This window comes from Acartia tonsa, chromosome 1 (genome assembly GCF_053477335.1).
Source record: "Acartia tonsa isolate MP-2025a chromosome 1, ASM5347733v1, whole genome shotgun sequence".
In the NCBI taxonomy this organism is placed as follows: Eukaryota; Metazoa; Arthropoda; class Copepoda; order Calanoida; family Acartiidae; genus Acartia; species Acartia tonsa.
In genome coordinates this window covers 56,761,928-56,782,788 of record NC_137260.1, presented here as the reverse complement: position 1 = coordinate 56,782,788, position 20,861 = coordinate 56,761,928, and the positions used below count along the sequence as shown (strand labels likewise).

The 20,861-nt window shown below is 30.6% G+C and overlaps 2 long non-coding RNA genes across 2 annotated transcripts; both read left to right on the top strand.

Moving 5' to 3' along the window:
• The first annotated feature begins 7,810 nt into the window (after positions 1-7,810).
• On the top strand, positions 7,811-8,609 carry LOC145313490 (uncharacterized). The gene is made up of 3 exons (XR_013877362.1): positions 7,811-7,875; positions 8,232-8,312; positions 8,474-8,609. It is a non-coding gene; the product is annotated as an uncharacterized LOC145313490 (long non-coding RNA).
• Positions 8,610-9,578: 969 nt separating this feature from the next.
• Positions 9,579-10,436, top strand: LOC145313432 (uncharacterized). Its single transcript, XR_013877338.1, has 3 exons — positions 9,579-9,634; positions 10,127-10,176; positions 10,329-10,436. It is a non-coding gene; the product is annotated as an uncharacterized LOC145313432 (long non-coding RNA).
• The last annotated feature ends 10,425 nt before the right edge of the window (positions 10,437-20,861 follow it).

The following is a 20,861-nucleotide window of genomic DNA, read 5'->3' as shown; positions in this document are numbered from 1 at the left end:
GCTACTCTATAGACCCAGCTTAGAAGCATACATAATATGTCAGTCTGCCATTTAAGAAGGGTCCAATTGTCTTGACTATTATCACTTCATGGTGAAACTTTAGGTGAATATTTTTGTAAGCAAACAATACCTAATCTATAAATCACTTTGTCTGTTTGTTTGTATTGTCCCTGGGTATTAGGTTATATTAGTATTCTAAGTGGCGAAATCTTAGACTCAACGACTTTAAAAATAGGCTTCATATATATTTAGTTTGAAGATTTTTCTGTGCAAACTTGGTCAGCCCGTCTATTCCTTTTTTATCAATTTTTTCTTTTTCTATACTTACAGATGTTATCATCCTTGTTTTCCCTAACCTTTTCCCTAAACCATGTTTACAGATGATATACGAGATAAAATGCTAAAATGAGATATTACATGGGATATCAAAAAAAGTTTCGACTATCAAAATCCGATCTTGGGGGGATAATTTAATTTGGGGGGGAATAATTTAATTTTATGGGTGTGAAATTGTATCAAGAGAATTGTTTTTAATGGTTTACAGATAGCATCTCATTCCCCATATTTTAACCATTCTCAATTGATTGATGACAGTAATATTCATTCCAATGATTTAGATATAATCATAAGAAAAAAAGTATTTTTTTTTGAAGAGAATTTTAAAAAAATATATAAGATAAAGATTAGATATCATTATTTAAAAGAAAGCATATTCTTTTGATTTTAACCCTAATTTTTACAAATATATTTTTGGCTACTATTCTAATTTTATTTTAAAAAGGATACTATGCACAAATTTTTAAAATCTTATTTTACTAAAATCTATAAAAATTGTTTCTTTTCTTTATTTAAATTATTAATACTTAATTATGACGAGCAGCATGTTAATTAACCGCTAATTGCTCAGTTCGCTCATCTAGTAGGAGGGGGGGGGGATGGTTTAATTAAATGGGTGGAAGGGGAATCATTATTTTAGCCTGCTATGTGTTTCACTTTATTAGAGAACATGAAAATCTGGTCAAGATCCAAGTTATAATGGAATTATTGTCGATTATCTGGTATAAAAAAAAGAGGTCACTATTGACATAAAATCAATTTCACTTACTTGTATTACTGACCCAAACTTTAGAGGAAAACTTATTTTTATCAGATGTAATATCAATGTATTGGTTTAAACAATTAATGTATAAGTTTAGATTTATAACCCAGACAACTACCTGGTTCCAGTGGTGGGGACTTTTTATCTAATAGGAAATTGCTTTTTATTCTATAGAAGCGACTTGGCTGTGTTTATATTTCCGACGTTTTTGGAGTCGACACAGGTCACCCCGTGAACATACATATATTTATCCCCTGTCCCCTCTATTCTTTTACTTTAATGTTCAAACATTTTCCCCCTTTCTTTTGGTTTGAATATAAAAATTTGATGTGTCAACTAGAGTGACACCAGGTATAATTATTTACAATTCCATGGTCAAACTTTTAATGTAATTTGTATAATGGGCGTCCATTCAATTTAGCAAATTTTTTGTACAAGGAAAATATTTTAAATTAAGAACTCTATACATATTTACACTAGAGACAATCCTCTGATATACAAAATGTGTAATGTTAATATAAAAGTATAATATTCATTTCTGTAAGCGCTATGCTAAGCTAAATGTTTGGTTCAGTAAGTATATGGAAACTTCTTGGTTACACTGTTTTGAGACTTCAAATGAATTGTTATTATGAATTAGCTGTTCTACTAAAGATATTTTTTCCCATAACCTAATATTATGTTAACATAATGAAAACGACAGAAATTAAGATTGCTTAAAAAAAGTTTATCTGCAGGTTTAAATGTACACTTTTGTACAAGAATACTTTTACATTGTTTTCTTGTAATCTATTTTGAACATATCGGTTAATATTTTATTCAACAAAGTTATAGTGGGGTTATTTGAATGGATATAGAATATACGTTGACAGTATTTAGGTTGCTAACATAACTTATTGGTCAGTTCGTTCATCCAGTATAAGGGGAGGGGATTGGGTAAAGGGGGTGAAAATGGGGACGATTTTTTAGCCAGCTACAAGTTTCATTTTATTAGAAAACATAATGATCTGGTGTAAAATACAAGTGATATTAAATCCATTGTTATTTATGTATTGTGTAAGGGTGTATTTCTGAAGGAAATTTATTATACATTACATTCTTCCTCCAAATAAATAAAGGTTATGTCAAGAATTTATCAATTCCCCATTGTCCTATCACTTGTTGAATAAGTTTGTATGTGTAAGTAAAGTTATTGAAATCAATATTTCTTGTAAAACAAAGTTTGTTATTGGTTTTGGTTTAGTTGTCAGCAAACCATATCACATACCAATACAATCATTTATTATCATATATATATTCATATTCAAATTTACTAATTAATCGAAAACAGGGACAATTGTGTTCATAATTAGGACAGCAACCGCTGATTTTGTAGTCTAGATATAAAAAGAACAGTAGACTGTGATAGAGCAATAACTTCCAAAGTGGTTATGAGACAATTTACTAAAAGCTTTTGAACGTAGGTCATGTATAGAATTATTTTTGTAAGTATGCTAGCGAATGGCATATGGTTGTATAATTTTGTAAAAATACACTAAAAAAACTGTGTTCTTAACAACAACAAAATGTTGGATCGTCAGACGAATCTATCAGATTTATATAGTAGCTGTGTTTTATATTTGAAATTTCATATCTGATATTTCAAATTCATATTTGATAGTTTTAGATTAATTAAAAATGAGTGATTTTTATCCAAGCGATGGCAGTGATTGTAAGTATCATGATCATTAATTTAAACTAAACATTTGATTTTTGTAGAATGATACTTTAAAATTTACATATTAAATGAAGACTATCTTTGTATTAAGGCTACTGTCTGTTCTCTTATTTGATATCATTTAATGATATATTTTTTTTAAATTTTCGCATTCAGTTTCATTCTTGATCTTTTTATACCTTTACATTCCATTTCCCTGTAGTAGGGGCTAATGCTATTCTTTACTTAGAGTTAGTGGTGGGACTTAGGTATAAGGTATAACCAACAAGCGAAATAAATCTAAAATAATATTTGGGAAGCAAATGGAAAGGTCGTCAATTTTACGATGTGTTGCCCCCAAACGACAGCTGAAAAATACGTATAGGTTTAGTGATTTTTTTTCTCGAATTAATTTCGTTATTGGTGTAAGCTGGGTGGGACTCTTTCCCCCCAAAAAATTTACTAAAACATATAATATTTTCTAGATGAGGATGACTACAACTATATTCGGATTGATGATATCGCCATATTTCTGGCCAAACACCCTGATGAATTTATGAAAGAAATTAAGTAAGTAATTAACAACAAGGATGATACCATTAAATGTGCAAAGCATATGTAAATTTTTCCTCAAAATATACTTCAGAAACAAAACCCAGTATTACACTCTTTAGGTCTATACTTAGGGGAGAGTTACATATAGAGAATGTCCCCTCTGTTCTTTTTTCTTTAATACTAGCATAAAAAAAGCTTTTACATTATTGTCTAAAATACCAATATGCACAAATATTTTTTTTTATTTGGATGCAATATTATCTGAACAGAAAAAAATCAAATCAAATGTAATTAGTTTTAAAGAGAAGCTTTACTTAGGCTCCTGGATGGTTTTAGATTATTTTTTTTTTATAAATTTAAGATTTGGTAATGTTAAATCATATTTTCATCTATACACACTTAATACAGCTAGATCTCCTAGATTCTAAGCAAATATTTGTATAAATTGGTACTGTGTAACTTTTGACTCTCCTTTTTATAGTTTTACTGATCGAGAAACTGAACTTAACGTAGACATAGAATCCAAGAAGGAAAGGGATTGTGTCTACGTCAAGACTCAGGTATAGTGAAGCGAAGCTACTCTACAACTAACTTTGTTTGTAATTACCATAATGATAATTGTAACAGGATGGAGACTTTGTTTACTTTGTAGGTTTTCCGCCTAGTACCAGGTATTTAGGGATTGGACAATGGATCGAATTTTCAATACTTTAGGAGTCTCAAACCTTGGGGACTCGCTTAGTACTCATTTACACATTTAGACAAAAATAACTATATTTTGGGGTATTTATCAATTGATTACATACGATTTTTAAAGTATTTTCTGCTCTATCAATAAACTTTCGATTAGAATAATGGATTTATTATTATTTGGATATTTCACCAGATTATCATGTACTCTAAAAAGTTAAACTCGTAGCTGGTAAAATAACGATACCACCAATGCAATCCTTTACCCTATCCCCACCCCTCCCCTCTTACTGGATGAAGAAACTGGCCAATAAATAATGTCCATGTTTGTAACCTTAATGACGAAATTTTTTCCCGTATCATAATATCCACGTATAATCTATATCCAATGTTAGAATATATTTAGATATCTGCTAATCTACAGTTTATTAGATAACAAGATCTGACGTGCTGATTTGACTAATTAATTGTATAATATTTTGCAGGAAGTAGGTACTCAGAAGGAAGGTGATTTTGAGATAAGCTTCACCAATACAGGTGCCTTTTACAGTGTCCCAACATTTCCCTAATTTTATACTAAACAACTTGTTTATTTTATCAAATTCACCAATTCTTATATAAAAGTAACAGGATTTTGTGTGTGTCTGTACCGAAGGATCTCGCTAATAACAATTTTGAGGGAAGATACCTACATCCTCCCAAGAGAAATTACCCCTGGAAGAAACAGTAACAGTTTTCTTTGTTATACTTTTGATTTTTATTCTATTATCTTTTAAAATGTAAACATTTTGCGGAATTGACAGCACACCATTTTAACTTTTGAACATTTTTTTGTCAGTGAAAAAATAACATATTAGATCTCACAATAGTCAAAATATCTTTGAAAACTATTCGAGGAGTGAAGCAGATACTTTTTGTATGTCCATTCGATCCATCCAAACAAATATCACTAAATAAAGCTTTCCAGTCTCTTAAATGGTTTGAAATATAACGAAATTACATATACATTTTTTTTTCAATGTTTAAAATCAACAATTACTTTATACTGAGGAAGACCTAATAAATAAATTAACAAAGTTTGACTATTATTGATGCGCTACTTAAGAAGATTTTTTTTGTAGAAAGAAAGGAGTTTTTCTGTAGTGGAATGAATCATGTCGAAGGAGGGTGGGGCAAGGAATACCAATTAGACGACTATCCTACCATAGAGAGATTCAGGTACGTTTAAACAGGGCTCGGCAGCAGCATCTAAGACGCAAAAATATGTGGCAAATAGAGACGTAAATGAGCTGTAACCAAAAACTGAAAAATATGTGGAGGGGGTTTTCTGATTATAAATTATATTTCGGTTTATTTTGGTTGCTGATTATTAGCTTGTTGGGAATGACTTCATTTCCTTCATATGACCCGATTATTCTTTATAAAATGACATTCTTCAATCTAAACTCTTATTAATAGAAGTATTACATTAATTTAAGCACTGATTTAGTAATTTCTTGGCGGTAAGGTATGCTATGCCTGCTAATATATTATAAAAAAAATAAGAATGAAGGATAAAATCAAATATTTTGTAACCCAATTATGCCACAATTTTTAAACTAAATAGAAACAGTTAAAAACCACAGGAATTTAAAATTAACAATTTCGACACCTCCTACCAAATTTCATTCAAGGCAATCTGAAAAAAATATGTAATAGTTATTTCTCGTATCGTATTATAAACGGCTTTCCGCGGATATAGAATGTACAATTATAAGATTAAAACTAGTTTTTTTAGCCCCGTGGTGCCGAAGGCACCGGCTAAAAAAACTAGTTTTAATCTTATGATTGTACATTTCTATATTCGTAGAAAACTGGATATAATACGATGCTAGACATAGTTTTTTCGTATTCATGAGAACCGGTTCTTATCCACCGGATTCAAATGAATACGAGAAAATATATTCTTAAATTATTTATAGGCGAAAGATAGTTAAAGATGAGAAGTTTAAAAAGACTTTGAAGAAGCTGGGAGACAGGTTAGCACAAAAATAAAATGTTTTTTTCAAATTACATTTAGGGGCATCTCAAAAAAGGGTAGAGGTATATTTATTTTTGTTTTCTTTACCCTCTCACAAAATATGTATATAAAATAGCATTAACAAGGACTAAGATTAGACATCCTAAAATATGAAAATCAAATTTGATCAACTCTAAACGAGATATTGGTACAAGCTTACAAGAAAATTTTTTATTAAATGGATATTCATATTTTTTAGGATAGAAAATGCTCTCCTAACAAACCAATGTTTGCAGGTAAAAGGACATGTTTGCATTACCGATTTTGTTAAACGACCTACCGAACTGTACAAATTAATGATAGTCTGGCTAAATAATTACTATGATTATAGTTTCCAATAAAAAGTTTTTCTTTCATAATGTACTTGTTATATAGATATTTGATGAATATGAATGGGATGAAGAAGAAATGTATGGGGTTCATTTTAAAGATCCAACTATCAATTCCGTTAGTGTTCTCAGAGATTTGAGGTATGCCTTAATTTTAAAGATCCAACTATCAATTCTGTCAGTGTTCTCATAGATTTGAGGTATGCATTAATTTTAAAGATCCAACTATCAATTCTGTCAGTGTTCTCAGAGATTTGAGGTATGGCCTTAATTTTAAGGTTCAACTATCAATTCTGTCAGTGTTCTCAGAGATTTGAGGTATGGTCTTGATTCTAAGGATGAAACTCTCAATTATGTAAATCTTAATTTTAGGTTATGGTCTTTATTTTGAGAATCGAACCATAAATTGTTTATTTTTACTTTGTTAATATTTTTATATTTAAGTTATGGCCTTATAAAGCTAGCTTTAAATTGAATATATTACGGGACCAACCCATTACACATTTTAAATGCTTTTGTCATGATATATGGTCTTTTATTCTAGTGAAGAAAAGAGAAATGTAAGCTCTATGTCATGGAGTACATCAAAGGTAATTTTTTTCAACTATCAATTATCTAATGATATAAAGTAGTATGTTTTTTTTGTCTGAAGCTTAGAATTTCAATAACTACTACTCTGAATGATTTAGGGAAGGTTTTAGGCAATTTTTTATATACTTTATGCAGCCTCTAGTTTCATTAAAAGAACCCACTATGAATAATCAACTTTTCCTGAGGCTAGGAATAAAAAGAAACAAAAATTAAGTTTTATTCTCCAAATATCACTTTGCCTATCATCTTTAGTTAACAACACTTTCAAAATTGGCGATTTATTCCTTTTTTTAAGAATTAGCCTCTATTTCAGACTACTACAGATGACAAATTGGAAGTACATTGTATTATTGTTGTTGAATATTTTAGAGTGATGAAATTGCAGTCTCCTACTCCTCTTGGGAATTCTATTTTGATGAGCCATACAAAAATAATCAAGCTTACATCTATAACATTGAGGTACTGCAGACTTTTAAGAATTATTTTAAAATTTATGTATTAGCTTTTGAAATTTTCAAAATGTAGAATTTTACATAAGATGTGAACGTAAAGACAAAAATACCTAAGATAAATTACTTGAATATTTCAATATTTTGTTAAAAAATAAGATATTATCTTTTAAGGACTCAACAAATTATGTTGGTTACTTGGAAAGTTGTAGCCCAATCACAAACCTTGCCTACAATCCTATACAGGTATTTGTTGATTCAGCATTTGGATATTTGGTTATTTCAATTATGATTTTTTTTCATTTTATAAGTTTTATTGAAGGGAGTTATAATAGCTGGTGGAACTGAATCAGGACACATTGGCATTTGGGATACCAGAAAGGGCGTGGAGGCTTCAGTACATACAGGTATAACATATATTTTACCTAGAAGAACCATAACAGGACATATGGGATAGCAGAGAGGGTGTGTCGAGGCTTTTGTACATACAGGTATGATAAAATTGTACCTGGAGGAATTCATCTGAACTTACATGTATCTTGGGTACGAGATAGAGTGTAGAGGCTTCTGTCATACAGGTATGATATTTGTTTTACCAGGAGGAATTTATCTAAATACATAGGTATCTATGATAACAGGGAAGATGTTGAAGCTTCTGTTCACAAAGTATACCAGGGAAGGAGTAGTTAAGACATCTATTGCAAATTTTAACCTCTAAGGCAAATATTCAAGTTGCATTGTAGATGATATTTTAAAATTTTAGGTTATGATGACCGTCACTATGAGCCTGTTTATAAACTTATTTGGACAAATCCTGTCAAACAATTCTCTGAATTTATGACAGGTAAATTCTTGTTTTTGCTGTTCCAGTTTTGTGTTTAGATTTGCCATGAACAATGAGTATAGTAACCACAAGAAGTCATTGCTGTAGGATGAAAAACTAAAAAAAGGATTTCTAGTGTAAGATCATGTTTGATTTTAGTAACATTGTTTTTGATTTCACAGGATCTTCAGATGGTTATGTAAAATGGTGGGACATGAGATGCCTAAAAGCTCCCATACAGCACCTGTTAGTGGGTGCACAGGAGTTGGCTGTAGATGCCAATAAAACAGCTGACACCATCACTGCTCTCGAGTTTGAACCTTCTATTCCTATGAGGTTCATGATTGGGACAAGCCAGGTGAGCTGAAAATAATTTTTTTATAATAACATGATTGGAAGCTTTACAAAGTGACAAAAAAATCAGCCATGTGACGTCATAAAAATGAGGGATTATCCATCTCTTTTTTAGATGCTTTCGGTATTATCCTCTTATAATTTTTTTTCAATTTTGAAATTTTGAGTACCCCCCCCCCTCACTTTCCCACTTCTCCTCTCAACCCTCATTTTTATAACGTCACATGGCTGATTTTTTGAGACACTTTGTAAAGTTTCATATCTTTAGCCTTTTTCTTGCATAAAAAAAAACAATGCCATTTAGAACTAAAGTAAGTTTATACGTCTAAAAGTCATATTGAATTTACATAAAATAATTACTGTTTAAGTGATTTAAGTTTACTGTTCTTTTTCATATGAAAATAAAAGTTTGTTGTTGCTGCAATACTTTACTGTCTTCATTGATTATATTATTATTTTAGGGAAATCTGTATGGATGTATGAAGAAAGGAAAAAGCAGAGATATGATTGTATCAAAACTAAAAGCACATTCAAACTCTATTTATTCTATTGAAAGGAATCCTTTTATACCTAAGGTAAGTAACCTATATTGTTTACAATTAGATTATTCTTAGTTTTTGACGATACTCATTCTTTTTATTAACAATTCACTAGTCAATTCAGATTTTGAGCAATGCAAATGTTAAAATCAAAAAAAAGTTGAAATGAAAACAATAGAATAGTTTTAATTCTTTATATTTGAAATACTACATGGTAGAAATTAATGATTCAATAATTATATGTGAGATACGCAAAGTGTCATGTATGACGTAATAAAAATGTGTCTAAATCCATCCCTTTTTAGGGGTTTCCTTCCCTATGCTTCTCCTCTCATCCTTCCTTTTTAATCGTATTTATATGACGTCACACATGACACTTTCTGTATCTCCCATTAGATGATATTGACTGTTGGTGGATGGAAGGCAAATGTCTGGTGTGAACATTTAGAGGTAAATACTATTCAGTCTTTAAGGCCAGGTTGGTCTGCTTGTACATATTGATTATTTTGTGCTTTTTCTTAATCACATATTAACCTGAACCCCTTACCCCTAATAATGAAAAAGGGTTAAAAATAAGGGTTGTCTGATTCCTGCGGGGTTCATACCTCCTGTGATTTAACCCAACAGTGCTACCTTGTACCCAATATAACTTAATGACCCCTCCAATTTTCATTTTTTTAACTGTGAGGTTAACCTGAACTGTATGTCAAATTATTGTGTTTTTATTAAGTTATCACCAAGTATTTTGGTTCATATTATGTAAGCATTAGCTATGATATTAAATACCGCCTCTCAATAATATGTTAACTATGAATGCTTTTTGAAATAGCAAGTTAATAAAAACAATTTAGGTTTATGCGGGTGAAGATGCACTCCTTTTGTATTTTTAAGTCCTTATTACATTTACAAAAATATTAAGGAAAAATGATCAAATTTATTTAGGAATCAATTATTAAAACAAGACAATCAACTGAAAGCTTAAACTGTGGAAGGTAAATAATTAACCAGATATAATAGAAAGTATTTTAAATCCAAGTTTGGTTTAAACCCCAGAAAATTATTAACATATATATAATAAAGTCATAAGTCAAAATGATAATTAGAATACTCAAAACCGTTCTCGAAATTTTAATAAACAAAAAAGGTGGTCCACAGGACGAAGCAGTGTGTACTATACTGGCCGAAATGATGGAGTTTTACAGGCATGGGACATTCTCTACACCAGTGATAAACCAGTTATTTCTCTAAAGGTATAATCTTGGTAATTTTCAAATGTTAACCGTGTTCTTTAAAGTTTAGGTTCCCTTACGTTGTATACATAGACGTTATTGTTTAAAACCCTATAAAGATTTCAAAGTCTCAAAAGCTGTAGTTATTCTAAACACTTATTACAATCTGCCATTTCATAGTGGTGATATTCTAAATATGCATTACATGCTCTGGAAAGATTAGATTCCCCAACTCTGTACCTTGATGATTAAGGTTCAAAACGTTGCAAAATATAAGAGTTTTACCAAAGGCATTTTTTTTTGCTAATAATAAACCAGTTAATCTCTAAACTGTAATAGTATCCCAAAGGAAAAGTGTATGGAAAAAAATGCCCTTTGGTAACATTGTAGCCTGATAAAGATATTAATTTTTATATCATTAAGGTTGCACACAGTCCACTAAGATGTATAGAGCCCCATCAAGACTACATGCATTTGGCTATTGGTACAGACGATGGCGGAGTCCACATACTGAAGTAAACACACGCTTTTCTACAATTTAGTTGTGCCTGTACATTTATTTCTTAAATTTGTATTTGTTTTTCTTCCATTGAATAGATAAAAAGTGTCAATTCTATAAACCAAACATTACTCTCATATTTTCATAAAACCAATACAAAGCTTTAAAGCTGATTGAGGTCCAGACGTTCCACAGATCATAAAATGAAAAGGATGGGTACTCAACAATTATTGATACAGTTCATGAGGGATTTAAAGATCAGTAAATCTAATTTACAGTTTTTAGAGGATCGGATGAAATAATGCTGAGCACAAAAGCTGAAAAATTTGCCACAGGTAAAAATTAAATGAAAAATTTGGAAAGTTTTTTTTCCACTGTTGACTCTGCAGCCGCAGCCAAGCTGCAGTTTTTACAACAATTCACATCAATCCACAATTTCCAAACATTTTGACCAGATGGAAGCTGTAAGCTATTCGTCCTAGCATAAAAAATTTTAATAATATATTTATTAGTGGATGTCTTTGACAGAGAATCAAAGAGAGAAAGAATAATAGACCGTTTGAACAAGGAGAAAAAGTAAGCTTTTTAATTAATTTATAAAGAAAATTATGTTGTTTGACTTTAAAGTAACATTTAACTTTTAAAAAACAAAAATGTAAGATATAATGGAATAATTGAATAAGATATCATATTATTCATGTTTTTTTAGTTTTAAAGGAAGAATTGAACAACGAAAATTGGAGGCTGAAATGAAAGAATTAGAACAGGTTTTTTTTTAAATCTAATAATACATATTTTCGGTTTGATTAGGCTACATACAAGTTTAATCACAAAGTGTTCTTGTCTACCGTATCAGACCTGTAATCATCGTGGAGACAATTATTTCTAATGATTTATGTTAACTTAATTAAAATTTAATGTTAGTATTAATGGCTGATTCATTATATATTACTAGCGGCTACGCCCCTAGAGGCCTCTAGGGGCACTTGAGGAGGAGAGAGTCGAATTTAATAATTAAATTTCTTATTTTAGATTTTAAAAGGAAAAGTAAAATAATTTTGGTGGTAGTTGCGAAATTTTTTGGGGGGGAGGGATTTTTCATTTATTGGGGGTTGGGGGTGTCCCACCCTCAAGAATATAGTTATAAACCTTCCCGGGAACTATGAGAATCTACCCTGTTAAGGAGAACCCGATCGGTTCAGAGTTAATTTTTTCTAAGAGCGATTTCTCTTGGGAGGGTGGTGGTACCCTCCCCCAAAATAGTTATAAACCTTTCCGGGACATATGAGAAGCTACCTTGTTAAGGAGAACCCGATCGGTTCAGCGGTTAGCAAGATCCTTCGGTACAAACATACAAACACACAAACATCCTGTTACTTAATTATAAGGATGTTTTGTCAATTAATGTAACCAACATTAGTTAATAATAAAAAAACTCTTTAAAGTTTTAAAGTTTAAAGATTCAGGGGTCGATCATGAGTTTGAAGAAACAAACTAGTTCAAAAGAAGAGCGCAAAAAGGTATAATTAACAGTTATTTATCCTATTGTATTTTAGACAGCTTTCCGTGGATATTAAAACAAAAAATTATAAGATTAAAACAAGTTTTGTTAGCCCCGAGGGGGCCAAAGGCTCGCAATAACAGAACTGGTATAATTTTTATGATTTTTATTTAGAATTCGTGGAAAATTGTTGGAAATACGATTTTTTATTAAGTCTAAGAACTGGTTCTAATCCAGCGGATATAAATCGGTTTCGAAGCCATACTAGAAAAATAAACTTTAAAGGTTTATAATATTTAAGCATAAAATAATCTTTAGATAACAAGTTTGGTCGTACTTTCCTTGGTATATTTGTGCTACATATGAACATAATTTTGCTTGTTAAATTATTATCTTAGCCTGTTTTGCTTTCAGATGACGGCAGGAATGTTTTTAATAAACACGAAAAAATCTATCAAACAGAAAAATGATGATCAACGAAGCAGGTATGAATTTATTTTTAAAAATCCTTTAATTTTAAACCCAATACTAAGTGTGATAGCATTTGATTAAGACAACAACGACAACATCCTTTAAAGTGAGACTTTAAAAACTTTCGATACCATACCATCTGTTAAATGATTCCTTACAGTCGAACTTACGAACGAACCGACTGTAAATGTAGAAAAGCCTCGCTTAAAAAAATAGTATTTGGATTTACCAATTGAACTTAAAATAAAAGTTCAATTTTTTCCCCTATTTTGCGTGATTTTTTTTTTATTTTTTTTTATTTTAGACTTGCAGAAGAACTCTTCTTTCAAAGCATAAAAGATACTCAGGTAAAAATCATGTTTATATAAAGTAAAGAATGTGTTTGTGTGTCAAAAATATCTCGTAAACGGCTGGACCGATCGCTACTCAATTGTAAGATAAGTTATTGAAGTTAGTACATGGCAAAGTTACACATTGTTTTCTTGCAAAGAGCATTCATTTTGCTAATTTTTAGTTTCTGAGTTAGTAATTTGCATCGCCCTTTTCTCACTTTAACCATTATTCAATTTGCAGTTTTTTTTTTTTTGGGGGGGGGAGATTTAACACCCAACATAACCTACTTTTCTTCTTCTTTTATGTTAACTTCTGTTTCGCCGTTTTATTACATTAAATATCCTTAATATACATTGTGTTTTTACAGGAAGCTCGAGCTAGAAATCCAAATCTAAAAGGTTTTGACGTGAAGGCTCATGAATTTGAGACATAAAACAAGAAAGAACAAAACATAGGCAATATCCCTCTAGGTAGGGAGTGGACCACTTACAACCCTACATGGTTATTAAATTTTTATATCCAAGACATATATTCAATATTTCCATTTATTAGTTTAAGTCCTTTCAAATAAGGTGCATTGTATATGGACAACGTTAATGGTTTAAGTCGACCATATGAAATTATTCTCATTACACAAAATTGATAGGGGGAATTTTTGGACCTCTTTGCACAGCAAATTGTTTAAATTCTATTGAAAGTATAAAAGGTCCACTATAAAATAAAAGGAAATTGCCAAAAACATCATTTAAGCTTGTGCTAAAAGAATGTTTAAGAAAATGGCTAATTTATGCTTTAGTATTCAACTTTTATATGTTAATCTTTTTAGTCTAGTTTGTTAGCAAACAAGGAAATGTAAATTTATAAGATTAATAAAGATTTTGTTAAAAAAAAGAAGATTTTTAGAACTTATTTTAGTCTTAACAAGGACAGTTATGTTCATAAGTAGTTGACCCCAAACCGTGGCTCAACACGTAGAGCATTTCCTCGTCGTCAGGGAGGTGAAAGGTTCGAATCTCTGTTTAACACCGTGTCATAACCAAAGACGTATAAAATGGTTCCTACTGCCACTATGTCAGGTGCGCGACATTAACAGATTGGCTAAAACAGGCGCAACTCAATACCATGTACAGTTAAGACTTCTCAGACAAAGGTCGTGCAATCATATAGAGTTGGCTGTCTGATGGGAGTTACTTAACCTAATAGCCCAGGTGTTTGGACAGAAAAGGAGACATTTGGCTCCCCTTATTGATATAGAGTAAGAATAGAGAATTGTTGAGATTTTAATGTTTATAGAATAGATTGACTCAGATTTCAATTTTTTTGGGCAGGTAATGTCAATAAATTCTGAGGTTTTTAAACTTATACTGCTTATCTTATTGTGTTATAAAAGATGCTGATAAAATAATTTTCACAAAACTTAAATTTAAATAAAATGTTAATCTAATCTAATGAACACTTTTAATATAGTTTGTGTCTTATCTGATGTAAATTTTTGGAATTAAGATTTAAAATAAATATGCCAGATTTCCCCTCATTAAGAGAATGTGGTATTCATTCACTTCCGCACATCATAAAAGCAATCATAAAAGCAAATCATCAGGACCGCGTATTATTACAACAGCACAAAATGCACAAAAGGGAGGGGACATTGGGCCATTTATTACAATAGTCCCCAAAGTTTTATAGTAACGTTTTCTTATTAGTTTGTTTAACAACTTTATGGACTATTGTTGAAATCTGATTGTATCCAAACACTTCAACTACTTATTATAATCTACAGAAGGGGTAATTTTGTGTATTATCATTTGGGATGTACATAATTTATCAGCCATTGTCTTATTCCCTACTTCCTCTCCAATTAACTTCACTCTATTCACAACCCCCCACCCCCCTTTAAAATAATTGCTCTTAAGTCTTTTTGCAAATATGTTTTAGTGTAAATGTGATAATAATCGGATGTGATATCACACCATATAATGTATGCGTGTGTGTTTAAAATTGTCTCAGGTGCCTAAAAATACTGTCGTTAGGGGTGTCAACATTTTTCATTCTTAATATCTCAAGTTTGCTCAATGCAGCTACTTTAGAATTAAATTAAATAGAACCTTTGCTAGAACTTGACTTAATTTTTGGATTATCAAGATATACTATCCAGCCGTTTACGAGATCAAAAAGACATACATACTTCCAAACAGACAACGTGTTACTTTAGCATGTAGGATTATTCAGACACCCATAACACAAAAAAAAGTCTGGAATATGTTTATCCAATATATTTTCAACAAGGTTCATCGATTTTAGGGTGTATAAAAAAGTCAATTTTAGAGAAAAATTGACATGTTTTACTTCACAAAAAGTTTGGTGAATAACAAACCAAACCTCTTTAACATGACTTCCAGTCAAAGGTTGTACAATTAAAACTGCAGTTATCTGTAGGAAGTTATCCCAAGTAATCATGCTTTTCAATGCTTTTGTTCAGGTTATCGATATATTATTACTTGGAGGTTGCACCAGATTTTCATATAGTGGTCCTCGCAGCTGGTAAAAACAACGATACCCTCTTTACCCCATCCCCTCCCCTTCTACTGGATGAACAAACTAACCAATAAATGAGGTCCGTATTAGCAAGCTAAATTGACGACGAATTTCTCCCTGTCAATATGTCCACGTAAATCCTGTATCCATAGTTCAGGTATAACAAAATAAGCCTCTCTGGTGTACCCGTTTTCTAGATTAATTTAAACATTCAGAATTAATCTTCAAAATATTGCAATTAAATAAGAAATTTAAACCACCCTATGAAAATGTGACAATATGCATTAAAAAATGTTTTTGTATGTGCTATGAAATTCTAGACAAAACAATGATTACTGTCTAGCTTTTTATATACCGCTATTTATGAGTTAGGCTTTTTTTAAAATCGACATTATTACTGGAATGAGTATTTACCTGGAAAATCTATGAAAATTACAAATCTTATAAATTTGTATTTGCACTGAGATGAACTTTTTAGCAAGCTGCAGCCACTAATAAGTTAACAATCACATGATCAGCCGCTAAGCTGCCCTTTTTAAAAAACAATCTGTTTCTGTAGCTATCTGGCTTTTTTAACATAGATTGACGGAAAAAAGATATAAGGCTAAATAACTTTCTTTTAGGCTAGATTAGACGTCAAGGTTCTATGTGTTTCTTTAAATATTAAAAAGTTAAATCCCCAAACACAGCTTAACTAGCCGCTATTTATAAAATTTAGCCGAAGACAAGCTCTCCCCCCCCCCCAAAAAAAAAAGATGATTGTTGAAATAATTTTGACAAGATGTATAAGTGATGGATGTGTAATGTATATTGTATATACATCATATGAGTGTTGTTTATACATAAATACATGAAAATATTAAGAAAATTGTTTATATTAAGAGTTAGGTACACAAACCAAATACTGTTTACTAGAACAACAACAAAAAATTCCTAATATATTTAGATTCATTGTTTACTATACTGAGGAATATTTCTATATAAACATAGTTTACATGTTGTTTAACAAAGTTCAGAACCGGTTTGTTTCCAGTGGAATTAAATTGGATTCATGAATTTAAAATCTCAAATATATATAAATATGACAACAATTAAAGGACGTCTAAGCTTTTACTTCAAGGGGGATAAACTCTCCTTTACCACCACCCTTGGACGTCTATGCAACAATTCTTGTATAACTAATGAAAGAACCTGTAGTAAAGAAAAATAAGTTTGTGGATGTATAAATGTTGGCATGTGCTAGATTATGAATGTTTATCAACAAGTAAGATTTCTCTGTATCAAATATCTGTAAAAAAGCCGCAAATTTTCTGTTTTGGCAGAAGTAAAAAAAATGAAATGTTATCACTTTCAAATATCATTTTAATATAAATAAACACAGTTGGATACTTTTTTGATTTAGCAAACTCTGTTAAATCTCATTGCTGGAGTCATATTATTATGAGAAATGAAAAAAAATAAATGATTATATATGAACCTAAAATTAAATTAAAATAATGATTTTTTGTATAAAATGATTCATTAGTTAATGTAACAAATGAAAATTAAAACTGATTTTTATTTTTTATTTTGTAGTTGTTTTTTTTTCTTCTAATTATTGTTGATTATTTGACAGAAAAATTGTATGAAGTAAAAGTATAATTATATTTAGCTAAAAACAATTGACCATATTGTTTTACAATATTCACCCCACTGCAGTTGGGAGTTTCAAACAGAGTACAAAACATTTACAAGGACAATTATGTCAAACAGTATCAAGTCAACACCAAATTTTGTTATAAGCTTTGGTATTATCATATATAGAAACAACTGACCTGGCCATGTTATTTTCCAATGTTCATCCTTATACTGTTGGGGGTTACAAACATTAACAAGAACTATTATGTCCATAATAAGCTCATTACTATAGCAAGCTTGCATGTTTTCCTGTCCCTTTAACATAAGTTAGTCAAGGTGTCATAAATAGAAAGGCATAATGGTGTAAGATTTATGAGTTTAAAACTGATTATTACAAATTATCAAGATAATTATCTCTGTATATCATCAATATTATCTTATTTTGTTTGTTATTTAATGCCTTTGAAATTAAAATTGACTTATATTATCTAATGTGGCTAAAGTATTTGATTTCAGGGAACTAGGTTATAATTCCTAACTGTTGAATAATTTATTTTTGTATGGAGTTAACAATTATTTTCTTTATTGTCTTATTGTACAGTTTAAATTATTTATTTCAATTAGGGAATAAATTTGTGAACATTAAAAAATCTTTTGTTGGCTAATTCTACTTTATTCTATTAAAAAATCACTTCATAAGAGATTAAAGGTTTTATTTGATTATAAGCTAATTACAAATATTTTTTAGATTTGTAAATAAACTTGGCAGATTAAGTTAATATAGTAATCTAGATTGTGCACTATTGAATACAAACCCTAGTTATAGAATACCTGCCTAGTCAAACACAAAAGAAACTGATATGTAAAGAACTTCTAGGATGTTTTAAATAGACTCTAAAAACTAATAGTGTTAATTAGTAATCTATAAATGTTAAAATAAAGCTGGTTTAATGTCTCTCATCGTCAGGGATTTTCAGATGCAGCTACTTATTACTTAGCAACATGAACATAAAAAACAGCTAACAACATAACTATTAAAAAGATTTGCAGCAGCAGCAACTTTAATGTTGAGCCTATCTTTCTTTCAACAATTCGCAGCATAGGCTAGCTGTAATAAAATAAGACAGCAGCAAAGCCCTGCTATTTTGTTTACCGACTATCTAATAAATGAGATATAAATTCCTTTTTGATTTGAGTTAAAGCATACTTTCTTATCTTCAAATGGGACTAAAATATTCTCTCAACCAAACATGGTATAAGTATATGTTGTTTACAGTTTGGCAGATAAAAATAACCTCTTTTCTTACATGCCATACGCAGACAAGAAACTGAGGCTTACAAACGCCTAAATTATGTAATTGGGAGTAATATTAAAACTTTCAGTATGTGGTCAAAAAGTGTTAAGGGGGAGGAAACCTACATACATCACCTGCAGGTAAGAAAAACGAAAATACACTCATCCTTCCCCCCCCCCCCCCCCTCCCATAAAATAAAAATACATGCGTATTTGAGCAACACCAGACAGACTAGTTCATAAAGAGTATGAACGCTCCTTGTATTAATTATGCGGTATTTTAAATAATAAAATGTGTTTCAACTGCCCAACTGGTATATATATCTCATAGTCTCGACTCTCCTAATTGGGTCCAAAATATGGCGTAATAAATATTGATAAGATTTTAAAATGAGTCTCAAAAACCATTTAAACCCCCTTTGTAAACATATCATGATTTATATTCCCAAACTACGCATGTAGAAAAAAATGTAAATGCAATTTCAGTATCTTGTATGCAAAACGGTAATTTCTATTTTACAATATGTCTTAAAACTGTAGAACTGTGCTTTTAGGGAAGCTTTATTTGAAGTATCTTATTTTGAGGAAAAACAAACTTTAAGAGGGATGGTCATTGGTCAATAATGAGCAAATAATCTAACAATTTTGGTAAATAAAATGATTCGAAGCTTAAATGTTTATTATAAAATTATAGGATCATGAAAAGAAAATGGAGTAGCGGGTTTCGTCGTATTTTCACAGTAGCTTTTGACTATTTTAGGTTAGGTAAATGTTAATGATTGCCTCGCAGTGTTATATGAAATTGGCGATTCAAGGGCTAGAGATAGGAGAAAAGCTACAGTAAAAAAAAACGATAAAATCCGCTACTTTGTTTTCTTTTAATGATCCAAATTATATTATGACAAGAAAAAATAAATCGTTGAATTGGCCGGCAATACGCAGTTATAATTAAACCTGTTTAAATATGGCTGTAATGTCATTCTCTATCTTTAAAAACAGGAGTAAATATATTCATAACCCGCGAAGCGAAGGATTTAAGAATAAATAGAATTCAATACAGTTTTTAATTTTAGTAAAGAAAAAACAGTATTATTGAATTTAAAACTTTTATCACTAAAATGCATCATCCTTAAAATAAAAAAAGAACAATTAAAAAACCGGAAGATAATTGGTAAACTGTCTCACTCCTGAATGTGTGTGTGAGGTCTGAATATGTACTTAAGAATTCAAATTATACCATAATAGATATTCTATTTTAGATGCTTTTATCTAAACAAGGATGACAACATCATTAAAAGCGAAGCTATAAAATCAGAAGGAAGGACAAACTAACAATGACTCTTGTCGAGTATTAGATCTTGATAAGCAGAACATTAATTTCTAAGTCTAAATAAAATTGTACATAAATTTGTTGCAAAATTGCATAAATGCACAAAAAAAAGTGAACAGATATACTTTCATTTGGGTATGGAGATGCAACGCTTATAATATTGTACTTTGTCCTTGAAATAATTATTTAAAAGTTTGAAAGCGATAGGCCAATTCTAACATAACTAAATTAAGGAAATGACTTAACTGTTAACCGCAGTCAAGCGCTGTGGAAAATCTAAAAACTAAACATAGGCCTAAACTTCTGGGGGTTTTGTAATCTAAGTGTGCTATTTCTATTGATAAATTGAACAGTGTATATATTGCATATCAGAAAATTTCTTCAAATTTATTTTAGATAAGCTAAGTGCCTATTCTTTTTTCAATCAATTAAAATTAGATGCATAATAAAGTGCTAATTCATAGCTTCTCTATAAATATGTCAGCACGTCCGTTCGTCATATTTATACTTAATCCTACTTAGATTCTTTGAGAAGCAGAAACCCAATCAGTTTGACCGGCAGTTAGAAAGATACTTTGGTACAGACAGACATTCTACTTATTGTATACAAAGAAACCATAGACGTGCAAGCTTTTTTATTTTGGGGGGAAAAATTTTTTTTTTAGGGGGGGGTAATTTGCTTTGGGGGGGGGGTAAAATTTTTTTACCCCCCCAAAATTTTTACCCCGGGGGTAAAATTTTCTTGGAGGGGGTAATTACCCCCCGTGAAATCTGTTGGCAGGGGTAAATTTTGTTTACCCCCCCAAAATTTATCCCCGGGGTAAAATTTTTTTGGGGGGGTAATTTGATAATGTTTTAATATTTAGTA